Below are 7,074 nucleotides of genomic sequence, written 5' to 3'. Positions count from 1 at the left end.
AGGCTGAAACTTTCAAGGCATGTTGCACAGCTCAACACACTGCGAATAGGAATGTGTTTTCCATAAGCTGCCGCTCAGTGTTCAGTAATTTACATAGTACACAATGAACATGAGTCACTGGGTCCTTTCAGCCTTCATCGCTCTTCTGTTAAAGAAACAATATGTAATGGGTGCCGTTTAGCTCAGCTGATAGAGCGAGCGTCCCATGTACGGAGGCTTTGTCCTCGCTGCAGCAGCCCCTGGGTTCGAATCCCGGCCAGGGGCCCTTTGCTGCATGTCACTCCCCCTTTCTCTCATCCTGGTTCCTGTCCAGTCTTCAGCTGTACTCTCAATAAAGCCTAACAAATGCCCAAAAAAAATACTGAGAAAAAGAGAAACAATATGTAAGACACAAGCAGAAATTTAGTCTAAACCAGGGACGTCACAGTTGGCTCGCCAGATGTTTCTGAGTGAATCGCTGGTTTAATTTTGTGAGATAAAAGATTAAGATTCAGTTTTGGCCCTCCAAGGGGGGAAAAAATGTGTTTTTGGTTTAACAAAAACAGGAAGTGAGACAAGCTGAACTGCCTCGTTAACTCACAGTGAAACACGCTTCATGTCAAATTCGACAATGAACAAAATGAAGCTCACCAAAACACGCTTCTTTAATCTTTCCACAACCGGCTCCGGTTTGGATTAAATAAATCCTCAGATCACAGAGTAACACGTGAAAACATTCTGGCTCTACATGCCGTTTTAATTGACTCTCCTGGTTGCATGTGGGTATATATGTTCTTATTTTTGGAATGCACTGATCCGAGTGAACTGCTGTGCCTAACACCAACATCCAGCCAGTAAACACAGAGCCGCATTTGGCAGCGGAACAGTCAGATATTTATATTTTTCTGAGCAGCTCGTGGAGATCAAAACAGAGAGACATTAATATTGTGCTCAGATAAAAGAACATGACTCCACATAAATGCTAATGTTGTTATCCTGACTTCTAACTGCTGGAAAACTATGATTTGTTAACGAACATTAGGCTCCAGCTGTGGAGGGCTCGTAATGTTTAACATTTATTTCACATTACACTGTGCAGACTACTTCAGTGTGACCAAACACTGTCAGTCTGATTCAAACTGTGCATTCAGAGTAAGAATACAGTGTGCAGAGCCGGAGAGTCTGTAAATTGAATCTGTCAAACTCACACTCACCACCGGCAGCAGACACCTGAGCAGCCTGTCTCCCCCCCCCAGTCCTGTCACCCGCTCACTTTCTTATCATTAGTTCCTCATCTGTGCATATTCAGGCCGGAACTCGCTCATCATTACAGCCGCGGCGGTGTGGAAGTCGGACAGAGTCTGCTGCTCGCCGGGAAAATTGTGGGCCTGACAATCTGTCTGTCCTCGTCTGCCTGCCTGCCTCACCTGCATCCTGGAGAGCGGGATCCATCCTCCCCCCTCGGTGGCTCCCCTCCCATCATCTATTATGTGGAGGGGAGGGCTTAGACAGGCGTAACAATCTCTAATGGTCGTGTCAGTCAGAAAGCAGCCCACCACACACACACACACACACACACACACACACACATACACACACCAGCAGTAGCAGGACCCGCCCAACCGTGGTGGGAGTGCACATGGGCTGCTCTGGGATCTTCTGTGACAGGAAGTGATTGACGCCTCAGCCAATGTCTTTATCTGAGGAAAGTACCTGAGGGTGGGAACAGGTGGTGGTGGTGGAGCTGCTCAAATGTTTGGGCGACGCAAGGAAGTATCATCAAGAAAGTATCAGCACCATTTGCATCTCCAAAAGCAGCTGATCATTAGAAACTAGTTGCTGTGTCTCAATTCAGGGCCTGCGTCCTACGGAGGATGCATTTGAAGGCCAATTACGTCACAACGCCGAGTGATGACTGTCCCAATTTAAAGTCTCCTCCAAACGCAGCCTCCTTTCCCCTGTTTTTGGAGGATACACCACTACTATCCTTCATGGCCTCCCATATCCCAAGATTCTTTGCATGCCCGAAAAAGAAGAAAGAAAAAATGGCAACATTGCGTGGCGTAGATCGTCACTTTCACGGGACTATGGAGCAGAAATCATGATGTAAGGGTAAAACATCTGGTGACGTAACCAGGAAATGCTCCAAAGGCTCGACCGTCACATTTAACAACAGCTGACGTGGTTAACAAGGTCTCTCTGAAGGACTCGTCTTCAAAGACCACAAAGGCCGGGTCCTTCGAAGGACGCAGACCCTGAATTGAGACGCAGCACATGATTGCAGGGATCGTCAGCCAGCACTAGATCAGGATCACTGATGGGCTTGTGACTCGGCTCTGTTTACGCTCGTTCACACTCATTTACATGGTTACTTGTGTACTATTGTGATTTCATCATTTGTTATCTACCACACTGAGGCGCCGCTGAAGTATGAAAAATGGCTGCCTGCCTAGACTTCCTCTCTGGCAGCGTCGGGTCTTAATAGGCTGTCGGGGGACTGGGAGGAGAGATTGATCCTCCCGATGATTTCATTAGATGACATCAAAGAAGGGAAAATTGCAACAGAGAGCGGGAATACGTCTTCGGTGAATAGGAAATCGTGCGTCGTCAGAGTGATGCTGCGAGAACATCAGCGGTGACATGTAACCTCGTCAGCGGAGACAGTAATTAGGATGTGTTTTTCCCTCAGTGGTGGATCGCCACATTCATTCACACTAGTTAGCATATGATGTAACAGGAAGGAACACAGATAATTACAGATCTTGGGTGCAGTTGAGGAATCGATATATGTAAATGTTCTCTGCAGTCACAGCGTGTCTGTGGACATGTGAGTGTTGAGTCACGACTGAGGGCTCTTTTTGAAAACACTGCACAAAAAAAAAACTTTAAAGTGGAGCTGACGTTTTGAGTTCTTTGTGTACAGAGAAATATAAATCATAACGACACTGGAGCTATTGTGCGTATTCACAAGGTCTAAGATTACAGCCTGAGCTGTGAGGGTTGTCAGTCGAGGAAAACAGACGGCACAAAAAATTCAGGACTTTCACCCCGAATCTTAAATTCCTGTCATCTTTAGGCTAAAACATTCTCACACAGACAGGTACTGTTCTAGGTCCATATTTAAAGTTTGATGAAAGTTTGGAGTCTGCGTGGACAGGCTCAAACACAGCACATCTGTCCTGAACTGGCAACGTCTATTTCCACCAGAGGGAGCCTGACAAACCTATAAGGATGTCTGAATTCATGGAGCAATATTCCTACTTTAATACAGTTAAGGCAAATTAATGCAAGTTGTGGCAAGTGGAACCAGAGAGGATACAAACTATACGATACGATAACTGCACTGTGAGAAAACTGTGACGTGAGGTCAAAAGTCAGGATGCTGTAAATAGAGTTAATTCATTTTGCAGGTGATTTTGAGGTGAGATTTCTCAACACAGATGTTGGATATAATGATGTCTTAGTAAGAATTACTACTGATTACATTTTTCCTTCAGTCAAATCACCTGGTGCCCCTGGCTGCCCGGGACAGTTGTTAACCTGGTCTGGGTCGTTTGTTATGTTGGAGGGATTGTCTGAGAGATTACATCAAATCCTTGTCACTTCTTCTGAATCCGCAAAGCCGTTGTGATAATGGACCATACGTCTTCGGGCTCTACCTGTTGAGTCCAGCTGTGTTTGACACGGATCGTTAATTCTGTGTTGCTCTGATGAGAACTAAAGCCCAACAACTGCCGGCATGTTTTAAAGATCACTTTTTAAGACCACAGAAATTGCTTATAAGTCTTAAGGCTGTCTGGTGTTCACAGTCTCATCAGGATGAATTCCAATCACCGTTAAGGCTCCTTGCAGCGTCTGTATCAATGAGAGCAGATCCTCCTTCCTTTTAACCCTGCCTCTGATCCTATTAAAGCCGGATCCTTATCACCTTTATCAGGTTTGGAATGGATGGGAGCTTAACTGCCTTTGTGTGCGCTGGCAAGAGCTGACTGGACTAATGTTTCATCAGTCCTCGCTCAAGGTTACAACCTTGAGGAGAAACAAGAGGGAGAGGCTGGGAAATTGATTAGAGAATCAAATGATCAGATGTTATCATCAATGTCTTAATCATGGATGTCACGGCGAGGGAGTACCGAGCTGCACAGCAGTACCACCGAACCCTGAACCACAAACCCACAGCACCAGTATAACCTCTGGCTGTCTGCTCACCAGCAGGCCTCCACCTCTGAGTGGCCCCACAGTGCCATCTAGGAGGCTGGAAGCAGGAGTAGGTTTCCTGGGCGGCTGCATCTCACTCAAATAAACACATTCTAACAATACTACCTCATCTGAAACACACTCTGAGCACAGTAGGGACCGTGCTGACCGGCACGTTTCACAACCGAACAGGAAAGGAACAGGAAGAACGACGTGCAGGTCCAGGAAACTCTCCTATTGTTGTTGTGTTCTCTCACACCAGAGGTCTGTAGCTGCTCTGCATCTACCTGAAATATCTTCACTGGCAGTCTCCTGCCTTCTTGAGCTCCAGCAAGTAAAAGGCAATGCAGAATATAATGCAAGACATTCATTTTATATGTGTAATGAATTAATTCATTTTTCCGATGCTGTGACATGGAAGTTTTCAAAGCCTGATGGGGGCTCAGATAAAATGTCTGAACGCAGGAAAACAGCGTTGCAGCGTTCTCCTAAATGACTGAAGTAGCTGAGGGGAAAAAAACAGAGTGGTATCAATCTTCTCATCTAACTCTCTGAAGGAAAGCTTAGTGTATTTCCTCGTTCTTTAATAACGTGCCCAGTTGGGAGATGCAAATCTATTTCATCGACCAGCTTTCGCCCAAATTGTTTTTATGAAATAAATGTTCTCTGGAGGAATCAGTGTCCACAATTCCACATGACCTCTTTCACTTCATTCAGAAACTTCACCAAACAAGTTCAAAGAACCGGCTCAGCTGAGTTGTGGACGAAGAAGGTCAAACTTGACCCGGTCTGAAGAAGTTCTGTTTTCTCTCCAGCTGCACACACTCCTCTTTTCCTACCTCGTCATGACAGACATCCTCACGCACAGTATTCATGTGGAGGTGCATGGGAGGCCTGTTGAAAGGCAGACTGATGTCATATCTTTTCACCACAAGAGGGCAATAAAGTCTTTCTGCTGGCCTCTCCCTCGACCGTCATCGAGGAAACAGACACTCAGACACACTGTTCAGAGTCTTGTCACTCACCATCTTCTATCTTCTCATCACTAAAAGCAGGCGTCACCTCTTCTCTACATACCAAGTGGAGAAACTTTTGCCAGTCATTGTTTTAATTCCTCACTATTTATTTTTTGCTTTACTTGCGCAGTGATTTTATCTATCCTGCAAAGTATTCAGGAAGTTGTAAGAAAAAAACCTGTTCTGGATGTCAATCTATGAGTGAAGCCTCGAGGAAGATTGAAGAAGGAAGAACAGAAATATAAACGTCTGTTTGAGAGTAACTGAACAGAAGCTAGTGAATAGAAATGTAAATATTATCTCGGTGACTCCAACGGTTCAAATGGATTTTCAAAACGCAGCGACACACCCACTACGCCCCTGTTTAGAGGCCTGGACACGTGAGACCACAGAACATGCCACACCTTCCTGCAGGCTGGGTGGAGCTCATTCCTCTTCCTGTTCCTCCACCTGTGGTGCTGTCACCTCTAAAACAACAGGAGCTAGTGGACCTGAAGAGTTCGATAAGCAGCCAGACATTTCCTGCACTGTAACAGGGCTGGGAAATCACCATGCTGCAGTTATTGTGACACTGTTTTTTAGATAAAGAGGAAAAAGGACAGGAGTTACACCCAGAGTCAACAAATAAACGCCAAAAGAAAGCTCTTGATTAAAGGTCGAAGGTATCGTTTTGTGTGGACATTGCCTGTTGCCAGGCTGCCATTGTGAATGAGAATTTTGTTCTTCATGACTTGCCCAGTTAAATAAACATCAAATAAATAAAATGTTAGTTGACATTTCAAGGATTAAGATACATTTAGGCACATTTCAACTCCTCGTGCTTTTAAAAAGAGATGGCCACAAAATTGGTGATTTCAACAAATGGTGGGGACGAACACCCAGTGTAAACTGGCCTTATTCAACTGAAAATTGCAATAAACAATAACAATAATAAAACAGCTGAGATAAAATATCCACTCAGAAAATTGTGATTAAGGGTCAGGTTTACCTCAGAGTAGCACAAGGTGAAATCTTAAATCTGACTGTGAAATGTCTGTGAAAAAGTCATTTATAGTGGATTTAGACTGTTTTAATACATGAGCCTCAATCAGTTATATTTAATATCATGTTTGATGTTAAAAGGAAACCACCGATTCCAACTCATTAATTAATTATGATTATTTGAGAGAGTTTCTGGAAACTCAACAGCCCCGCCTTAGTTAGTGGCACCATGGAAGTTTCAGTTGAAGCTTCATGTAAAGGTGAGAAAACATTTGTTTTTAGTCATGTTGCTCAAAAAGAAAGCATGTCCAGATTATATTGAAAAATCAGTTAATCCCAGTTTCCAAAAGTACATCATTACCAAGTATAAAAGCTTAAAGAGGTGACAGACTTTCAACCATTTAAAATACAGCCTACACAACTTAAGTGTAGTTTCCTCATTCATTCATAAATTCTCTCCTGTGGGAATATACTTGGACACGGCCTTGACCTTTGTTTTGAAACTGCCAAGTCCAGGTGAGTCACTGGAAAAGGTATTAAACTGATGCAGGCAGAGGTTATTACAGGTTATTGCTGTGGGCTGGGCTTTATGACGTCCCACGCTGGAGAGAGAGTGACGCCTGAGCAAAGAGGGGGTAGAGGGACAGGAGCGCTCACACTGCTGGACATTAACACGGCCCACACACACTGTCAAGTACAGCTGGTGTGAGGATAAAGCATTTAACTAGTTGTACAATAAATATTAGCATTAATAAATTAGTTTACAAATTTCTTTATTAACTGCACAATAGAAATAGGCATTACAAAAATGTGGTTCACAAATGAATCTAATTAATCGATAACCCTAATAAAAAGACTCAAATACAAAGTTATTCACAATCTGATATTTAAATGGGCGATA

This window comes from Acanthopagrus latus, chromosome 22, assembly GCF_904848185.1.
Source record: "Acanthopagrus latus isolate v.2019 chromosome 22, fAcaLat1.1, whole genome shotgun sequence".
Taxonomy (NCBI): Eukaryota; Metazoa; Chordata; class Actinopteri; order Spariformes; family Sparidae; genus Acanthopagrus; species Acanthopagrus latus.
This window is presented reverse-complemented; position numbering follows the sequence as displayed.